Genomic DNA, 8,913 nt, shown 5'->3' on the forward strand with positions numbered 1-8,913 from the left:
TAACCTTGGTCTGCTTTTTTTTGTATTTAATTTTATGCTTACCTCTTCTTTATGGCAAATCATAGTAGTTTTCTATTTGAGGTCAGTGATTTAAAATTTCCATGTTAAATAAATTTATATAAGTTTTTAAAAATGAGGTGGTTGCAGCCGAGTGCAGTGGCCCATGCCTGTAATCCCAGCACTTTGGGAGGCAGAGGCGAGTGGATCACCGGAGGTCAGGAGTTTGAGACCAGCCTGGTCAACATGGCAGAAACCCATCTCCACTAAAAATACAAAAATTAGCCGGATAGGGTGGCATGCAGCTGTAGTCCCAGCTACTTGGGAGGCTGAGGCATGAGAATCGCTTGAACCCGGGAGGCAGAGATTGTAATGAGCCGAGATCACACCACTGCACTTCAGCCTGGGTGACACAGCAAGACTCTGTATTAAAAAATGATAATAATAAAAATAAATAAATAAAAGATGAGCTGGTTGGAAGGAAAACATTATGGAACTAATATAAAAAATAAGTACATGGATTCAGACCAATCAACTAGGGGAAGACAGTGGGTGATTCAAGAATGGCAACTCCAGGCCTATGATCCTCTCTGGGAGCCCTTATCTAGGAGACTAGGCACCTTCCTTTCTAGAGGCCCCTGGGGGCTTTGCAGAAATCCCTCACCATCCAGATCATGCTAGGCTGGGCCTAAGGAGAGACAGGAAGGCCAGCCCGGTGGTTGCCCCAGGGGCGGCCTGGGGTTCTTCCTGAGAAAGTCTCTTCTCATGCCGGTGGGTGGAGCATGGCCCTGTGTGGGGACCTCCCTTATGTCATCTTGTGTCATCCTCAAACTTCCCCCATGAAGCTGCTGTTTTTATCCCTAGAGACAGATGAGGAAACTGGGGCTTAGAGCAGTGACATCACTAGTTTAAGGAGGGAGGGGACAATGGGATTCAGAGCCAGTTGGCCTGGCTCAAAATCCATATGGTCTCTTGTCCACTGTCTTGGACAAAGTCACTTAGCTACTCTGAGACCCACAGCCGTATCTATAAAGTGGGATTGATGACAGTGTTTTCCTGTAGGGTTATTGAACTGCTTATTGTCATTGGGATTTTCTGTTCTCTCTCTCTCTCTTTCTCTCTTTCTCTCTTTCTTTCTTTCTTAGAATGTCTCGCTCTGTTGCCCAGGCTGGAGTGTGGTAGGGTGATCATGACTCACTGTAGCCTCAACCTCCCAGGCTCAAGCGGTCCTCCCACCTCAGCTTCCTGTGTAGTTGGGATATGGGCATGAGCTACCATGCCTGGCCTGGGAACTGTTATTGGATTAAATGGAGGGTTAAATGGGCTAATACAGGTTAAGTTCACCGCTTAGGAGTGTTCCCAGCACATGGTAAGCACTGGAGGGTGAGTGGCTATTATTATTTCCAAGGCCCCAGGGCTGCTGCACCTCCTCCCCCAGCAGACACACCCTGTGAGAGCTGAGGATAAAGGGGGAGGTGGGGACACACTTCCTGAGAGTGGCCCATGTGGAGCCTCGGCTGTGCCTTCCAGTGCTTCCTCAGGTCAGCCTCACCACAGCCCTGTAAGCTAAGGATGTATTTACGCCCACTTTGCACTTGAGCAAATCCGGTGTCAAAGAGTGAAAGTAACCTCCCCAGCATTACACAGCAAGCCAGTGGGGTTTTTTGAGACAGAGTCTCACTCTCACCCAGGAGTGCAGTGGCGTGATCTCAGCTCACTGCAATCTCCGCCTCCTGGGTTCAAGAGATTTTCACGCTTCAGCCTCCTGAGTAGCTGGGATTACAGGCGTGCACCACCATGCCTGGCTAATTTTTGTATTTTTAGTAGAGACGGGATTTTACCATGTTGGCCAGGCTGGTCTCAAACTCCTGACCGCAAGTGATCTGCCTGCCTCAGCCTCCCAAAGTGTTGGGATTACAGGTGTGAGCCACTGCTCCCGGCCTGGGATTTAAACCCAAGTCTGTGTGGTTTCAAAGTCCACGTCTTTCCACCATTTCAGGAGCCTCAACAAGATTGACGGGAGGTTCCTGGGGAAGTCCTGTGCCCTCCTCAAGGGTGAAGGGCTCTCTCCCTCTGTGTGGTGGAAAGAGCTAGATCGTAGTCATGGGCTGAAGACAGCTGGTCTGGTTCTGACCCTGCCTCTGACCTTGGGCAACTACAGGTCTCTTCCTGAGCTCAGGCATATAATTGCTGCTTTGAGTGTATAAAGGGTTAGGATCTCCGAACTTCCAGGATCCTGATTCTCTTTCTTGCCTCTCAGCTGGAGGAGGAGGGAGCCCCAGATCTTCCAGCTCCCAATGCTGGACTCATTGCTGAGTCACCTGACCTTCCTTCCTTCCTGCCTTCCTTTTGTCTGCAGGTCCTGAAGCCATCAGAGGCCAGAGAAGGAAGGTGATTATGTGTGTTCAGTCTGGATAACTGCTCAGCCCTTGCCTTTCTGAGAAAAGCTTGGGGGGTGGGGGTGGAGAGCTGAGGCACTCAGCCAGTTGCATCAGAAAACCTTGCGCAAGACGCCCTCCTGGGTCAAACACCCTGTCCCATAGTCCCCACCCCTACCCTGTCCCCTGGGGTGCCAGAGTGAGGACTGTTTGGCCTTGTGAGGGACACTGAGCCAGGCCAGGCTGTCAGGGAGTGATGGAGGAAGTTGAGGGATGGAGGAAGGCTTTGGTGCCAGTGCTGAGAGGGCTTAGGCTGCCTGGGTGATGGAACTTGAGCTGGAAGTTGCTCCTCAGGGCATTTAGATCCAACTCATCCACCTGGCTCCCCTCCGGAAGAAGAGGAGACAAGGCCAGTGCCCTGGACACTGACTGAGCCCAGATCCTTGACTCTGGTCCTAGGGTGAACCCTATTGCCTGAATTTGCACTTCAACTGCACTCTGGCCTGAAACCTTGAATGTAGTCTGAGCCATGATCGCTAAGCCCCGAGCCCTAGCCACAGCTAACCCTGACCCAGGCCCCAAACTGAACACTGTCTTGGTCGTTCACTGGCAGCCACCTTTCCCCACATGATCCGTAAAGTGAATTTGAATTCTAACTCCTGATTCAGTTATAAGCCTGGAGACAGATTTAGCTCTAATCCATCATGTGTGACCCCAGGCCCCAGATAAACCCCAACTCTAGCCCCAGATACCCTGGACATAGATTCTCTCTCTAGTCTCAACAGGGCAGTGCTCAGGCACAGGCATCAAGAGCTTGGCACCTGCTCCCCTCCCCTCTGGCCTGCTCCCCACACCTCCCCAGGTCGAGGAAGGCTGAAGGGTTGGGTTGAACATGAGGCAGCCCCTGACCGGCCTGACTGTTACTCAGCAGGGTCGGGGCTGGAGGTGGAGTCAGGCAGGACCACTGGGGATAGGCCAGGTAGGTGCTGAGTCAGGGCAGGGAGAGAGGGGACAGTGTCTGAGAGCAGAGCTGGTCTGGTAATGTGGGATATGCAAGTGGTCCGAAAGGCCGTTTAAGGCAAATAGCCCCGATCCTATCCATCCCCATCTACCCATTTATTGTCCATTTTTCCATCACTTATCCATATTATTCTCTCCCAGAGCATCCTGTTCTTTTCCACCAGAACACTTACTATAATTGGAATTATGCATGCATTTGTTATTTGCTTAGTGTCTGCCTCCCCTACTGAACTACAAGCTCCCTTAGGACAGGCACCTTGCCTGTGTGGCTCACCAGTGTCTCTAGCACCTCATACAGTGCCTGGCACACGGCAAGTGGTCAGTAAATAGTAGCTGAAGGGATTAAATCCCTCCACCCATCTATTCATTCCATCTATGAATTATTCTTTCATAACACATCCCCACCATCTAGCCATTCGAATTTCTCGCTGTTCTTTCATCTACACTCCATTCGACAAGCATCCATCCATTCACCTACATAGCTTTCCCATATCAATCCATGCTATTTATACATTCATCTCTTTCTTCGACAAATATTTACTGAGTACCTACTACTTGCCAGACAACATTCCAAAGGCTGGCGATACTACAGTGAAAATAACAGACAAAAGTGGTGCTTACATCCCATTAGAAGGAAATGTGCAGCCAGGCACAATGGCTCACACCTGCAATCCCAGTACTTTGGGAGGCTGAGGCGGGAGGATCACTTGAGCCCAGGAGTTTGAGACTAGCTTAGGCAACATGGTGAAACCTCATCTCTACAAAAAAATACAAAAATTAGCCAGGCATGGTGGTGAGTGCCTGTAGTCCCACCTACTCAGGAGGCAGAGGTGGGAGGACGGCTTGAGCCACGTAGGCCAAGATTTCAGTGAGCTGAGATCACGCTGCTGCACTCCAAACTGGGCAAGAGAGTGAGACCCTGTCTCAAAAAAAAAAAAAAAAAAAAAGAAAGAAAGAAAGAAACATGCAAGAAATAATTATCATAATAAGTACATTATAGCATATTTTAGAGGGTGATGAATACAAGGGAAAAAAAGAGTAAGTACAGAGGATGAGGACTGTTGGGTGGGCGGACAGTGGCTGTACTGAGTGGAGTGTTCCAGTAGATGCCCTGAGACTATCTGAAGGGCAAATTGTTCAGGAAGAGGAACAGCTCATGCAAAAGCTCCGTGGGGAAGCCGACTAGCTGAATGGTGTGCCATCAGAGAAGGTCAATGTGGCTGGAGTGCAGCAAGTGACAGGGGGGCAGTAGCAGATGAGGTCAGAGAGGTAAAGGGAGTTCAGATAATCTGGAGATTTGGAGGCCTTTGAAAGGATGCTGGGGAGTCATGGGGAGGCAGGGGAGGGTTTAAGGAGAGGAGGGAAATGATCTCACCTACTTTTTTTTTTTTTTTAGATGGAGTCTCGCTCCCATCATGCAGGCTGGAGTACAGTGGTGCGATCTAGGCTCACTGCAACCTCCACCTCCTGGGTTCAAGCAATCCTTCTTCCTCAGCCTCCTGAGTAGCTGGGATTACAGACATGCACCACTATGCTCGGCTAATTTTTGTATTTTTAGTAGAGACAGGGTTTCATCGTGTTGGCCAGGCTGGTCTCGAACTCCTGACCTCAGGTGATCCACCCATCTCAGCCTCCCAAAGTGCTAAGATTACAGGAGTGAGCCACCATGCCCAGCCTTTTTTTTTTTTTTTCTTAAGTAGAGACAGGGTCTTGCCACATTGCCCAGATGAGTCTCAAACTCTGCACCTGAGTGATCCTCCTTCCTCGGCCTCCCAAAGCACTAGGATTACAGGCATGAGCTACCATGCCCAGCCTTGACTTACTTTTAAAATAAAATCATTTAGGGATCTGTACTTGGAATAGACTGAATGAGGCAAGGACAGGAAGACAAGGGAGCAGATGTTGCAATAATTCTGTTAAACTCCAGTGGCTCAGAGCAGGGCAGTGGCCGTGCTAGGGGTGAGATGTGATTGGATTCTGGGTGTATTTTTTTTTTTTTTTTTTGGGACAGAGTTCTTGTTGCCCAGGCTGGAGTGCAATGGCACAATCTCGGCTCACTGCAACCTCCATCTCCCAGGTTCAACTGATTCTCCTGCCTTAGCCTCCTAAGTAGCTGAGGTTACAGGCATGCACCACCACACCCGGCTAATTTTTTTTATTTAGTAGACAAGGTGTTTTACCATGTTGGTCAGGCTAGTCTCAAACTCCTGACCTCAAGTGATCCACCCACCTCGGCCTCCCAAAGTGCTGGGATTACAGGCGTGTGCCACCGTGCCTGGCCCGGATTCTGGGTGTATTTTAAAGGTGGAGTCAACAGGATTGCTGATGGTCTAGATGTGGAGTGTGAGGGAAAAGAAGGTATCAAGGTGCTGCCAAGGTTTCTTGGCCTAAACAGTGACAGGTATGGAACTGCCATCAAATGAGATGGAGCGAGGTGTTTGGGGGAAGCCCAGATTCAGCTTTGGTTCTGTGGAGTCTGTGATGGCTTTTAGACATCCTCGAGGAGACATCAGGTAGGTATTTGAATGTATGGGCTGGAGTTCAGGGGAGAAGTATGGGCTGAGGATACAGTGTTGGGAGTCATAGACGTGAGACTGGATGAGAGCTCCAGGGACCGAGTCCTGACAGCTCTAACAGGAATGGGAGAAGCAGGGAGCCTGAGAAGGAGGAAAGCCAGCAGAGAGTGGAGGCCTGGCCACCAAGTGAAGAGAAGTACATCAAGGGGCAGGGAGTGGTCAGCTGTGTCAAACAGCTGATCGGTTAAGAAGATGAAGAATGAGCCGGGCGCAGTGGCTCACACCTGTAATCCCAGCACTTTTGGAGGCCAAGGCAGGTGGATCACGAGGTCAAGACATTGAGACCATCCTGGCCAACATGGTGAAACGCCATCTCTACTGAAAATACAAAAATTAACTGGGCTTGGTGGCTTGTGCCTGAAGTCCCAGCTACTCGGGAGGCTGAGGCAGGAGAATCACTTGAACCCAGGAGGCAGAGGTTGCAGTGAACCAAGATCGTGCCACTGTACTCCAGTCTGGGTGACAGAGCAAGACTCCATCTCAAAGAAAAAAAAAAAAAAAGATGAAGAATGAGAACTGAGCATTGGATTTAGCAATGTGGTGAAATTGACAAGAGCAGTTTCAGTTGGGGAAGTGACAGGTGGAAGCATGATTGGAACAGACTTAAGAGACAAGAGGCCCTGGTGTGGTGGTTCACACCTGCAGTCCCAGCACTTTGCGAGGCTGAGGTGGATGGATCACTTGAGCCTGGGAGTTCAAAACCAGCCTGGGCAACATGGCAAAACCTAGTCTCTACAAAAAATACAAAAATTAGCCAGGCGTGGTAGTGCACACCTGTAGTCCCAGCTACTCGGGAGGCTGAGGTGGGAAGATCGTTTGAGCCCAGGAGGTTGAGGCTGCAGTGAGCCATGATCACGCCATTGCACTCCAGCCTGGGTGAGAGAGCAGATCCTGTCTCAGAGGGAGAGAGATAAGAGAAATTAAAAACAGCGAGGGAAGACAATTTTCTCCAAGACCTTTTCTACAAAGGGGAGAAAAAATAGGGTGGTAGCTGTGGAGAGGGCTTAGGATTGAGTAAAGGCTGTTGTCTTAAAGACCCACCCCATGAATCTATTCAATCACCATGTGCCTGTACCTGACCATCCTTACCATGCATCTGACCCACCATCCGTTCCTCATCCGTAAGCTGAGTCTGTCCAGAACTCCTATAGTGTTCCAACTCCCATGCCAGACACTGCAGTGGGGCATGGAGGGCAAGAAATGGACAAACCCAGACTCTGGCCCAGAGTAGGTAACTCAGTTTAGGTGAACTGAATGAATTACAGAGCAAGAAGACACCGTGCCTGCCCCTCCAGCAGGAAAAACAGAATGTCAGTGCTGAAGAGCATTGTCTAGTACAAGCCAGGGGTGTGGGTGCCTTGCCTGAGGTCACACTTAGGGTCAGTGATGGAATCAGGACTCACACCCAGGCCTGCTGTCTTGGGAGACAGATTATCTTTTCCAGGGAGAGTTCCCTGGGGACAGAACTTAGCTGAGGGCAAGAAGTGTGTAGGAGTATGTGGCACTTTTGAGCAGACTTTTTTTTTGTTTTGAGACAGAGTTTCACTTCTGTTGCCCAGGCTGGAGTGTAATGGCGCGATCTCGGCTCACTGCAACCTCCACCTCCCAAGTTCAAGCGATTCTTCTGCCTCAGCCTCCTGAGTAGCTGGGATTATAGGCATACGCCACCACGCCCGGCTAATTATTTTGTATTTTTAGTAGAAACGGGGTTTCTCCATGTTGGTCAGGCTGGTCTCGATTTCCCGACCTCAGGTTATCCACCTGCCTCGGCCTCCCGAAGTGCTGAGATTATAGGCGTGAGCCACCGCCTGGGGAGCAGATTTTTAAGTATTTTATTTTATTCAATATTAATTATTAATTGTATTATATTAATTATATTAATATTTTATTTAAATATTTTAGCTCAAAATTCAAAGGCACAGAAGGGTAATACTTGAGAAGTCTCCCTCCCATTCCGATCCCCATCTCCTAGTTCATCTTCTTGGGGTCAAGCCTTTTTCTTGTGTTTCCTTCAGGACATAAAATATGACTATTTATTGTCACTTTTTTACACAGACGGGAGCATACTCCATGTCCTTCAGATTGCCTTTTTCCTTCCTATTTAACAATTTATCTTGGGGACTCTTCCATATCAGAAAGTTCAGAAAGACCTGCCTGGTTAGTTTTTACAGCTTGGTCCTATTCCATGGTTAGGAATGTACTGGTTTGTTTAAACCATCCCTTGTCAATGAACATTTAATTATTTCCAGTCTTTTGCTATAACAAAAAATGCTGCAATGTTCATACATGGGGTTGTAGAGAGAAGTTCTGAGCTAATTTCCTTTAATTAGCTAGAATCTTTAATTACCTAGAATCAATCTTTCTTTCTTTCCTTCTTTCTTTCTTTTTCATTTCTTTTTTTTTTTTTTTTTTGAGACAGTTTCGCTCTTGTTGCCTAGGCTGGAGTGCAATGGCGCGATCTCAGCTCACTGCAACCTTGGCCTGGGAGGCAGGGATTACAGGCGTGAGCCACCACTTGCCTAGAAGAAGAGTTTCTAGGCACAGTCAAATATTTGTGCATTTGCACTTTTAATAGAGATCTCTGGCTCCTCCTCTATAGAGATTGCTATCAATCTACCTCCTGCCAGCAAAGGATGTGAGTACCTGTTTCCCAGAACTACAACAGCACTGGGTGTTACCAAAATTTTTGATTCTTACCAAACTGATTTAGAAAAATGTAATCCCAGCACTCTGGGAGACTGAGGTGGGTGGATCACCTGAGGTCAGGAGTTTGAGACCAGCCTGGCCAACATGGCGAAACCCCATCTCTACTAATAAAAAAAATTAACTGGGCATGATGGCAAATCTCTGTAATCCCAGCTACTCGGGAGGCTGAGGCAGGAAAATCGCTTGAACCTGGCCGGCGGAGGTTGCAGTGAGCCGAGATCGCGCCCTTGCCCTCC

This window comes from Trachypithecus francoisi, unplaced genomic scaffold (genome assembly GCF_009764315.1).
Source record: "Trachypithecus francoisi isolate TF-2019V2 unplaced genomic scaffold, Tfra_2.0 Lachesis_group21, whole genome shotgun sequence".
Taxonomy (NCBI): domain Eukaryota; kingdom Metazoa; phylum Chordata; class Mammalia; order Primates; family Cercopithecidae; genus Trachypithecus; species Trachypithecus francoisi.